The sequence below is a fragment of the Dipodomys merriami genome, unplaced genomic scaffold (assembly GCF_024711535.1).
Source record: "Dipodomys merriami isolate MVZ:Mamm:240054 unplaced genomic scaffold, mDipMer1.0.p SCAF_100, whole genome shotgun sequence".
NCBI lineage: Eukaryota > Metazoa > Chordata > Mammalia > Rodentia > Heteromyidae > Dipodomys > Dipodomys merriami.
Window position 1 is genome coordinate 2498706 of NW_027202272.1, and position 902 is coordinate 2499607.

General features: G+C 33.6%; 1 non-coding gene across 1 annotated transcript; it reads left to right on the forward strand.

Moving 5' to 3' along the window:
- The first annotated feature begins 390 nt into the window (after positions 1-390).
- Positions 391-497, forward strand: LOC138806912 (U6 spliceosomal RNA). Its single transcript, XR_011366003.1, has one exon. It is a non-coding gene; the product is annotated as a U6 spliceosomal RNA (small nuclear RNA).
- The last annotated feature ends 405 nt before the right edge of the window (positions 498-902 follow it).

The window sequence follows — 902 nt, forward strand, 5'->3', positions numbered from 1 at the left end:
TATGCTGCTACAATAAATCTTAAATACTTTATGGAAAAGTTTTATGACCTGTCATACAGTCTTAATTTTGGCATATATATAAGCAAATTCCCAAAATTAAAAATATTTAAAACATTAAAACTTTTAACAAACCTTAACACTTGCTTCAATGTTCATTATGAGAGGTGCCTTGTATAGAATAATTGAATTCCTCCTCTTACACATCTCTTGAACAACAAATATCTGGAATTATATTGTTTTTGACATGCCAATCTTGACTTTATTCATAAATGTGTGCTTATATAAGAAACACATGGTTTTAAAATTTCACAACAATTCTTTAGAACTTACTTTTTGTTGAATTGTTTAGTTTAAGAAAATCAATTACACTTTATATATAAAAAATGTTCTGTGCTCAATTCGGCAGCACATACACTAAAATTGAAATGATACAGAGAAGAGTACCATGGCCCCTGTGCAAAGATGACAAGCAAATTCATGAAGTGTTCCATATTTTTACAACAGACGATGGAGTGGATGTGGCCAGAAAGGAACCCTACTGCATTCGAACCATACTGCATTCTTGGGTGGGAGTGTAAACTTGTTCAGCTACTTCGGAAAGGAGTATGAAGGTTCCTCAAAAGATTCCACATAGCGCTCCCCTATGACCCAACAAATACTTCTTCTGGGCATTTACCCAAATGATCACAAACAAGACCATACTAAAACTACTAGCACTACTATATTTATTGCAGCATTATTTACCATAGCCAAAATATGGAACCAACATTGATGCCTCTCAGTACATGAATGGATCAAGAAAATGTTATAGATAGATAAATAGATAGATAGATTGATTGATTGATTTCCATTGTGTGTGTGTGTGTGTGTGTGTGTGTGTGTGTGTGTGTGTGTGTGTGTGT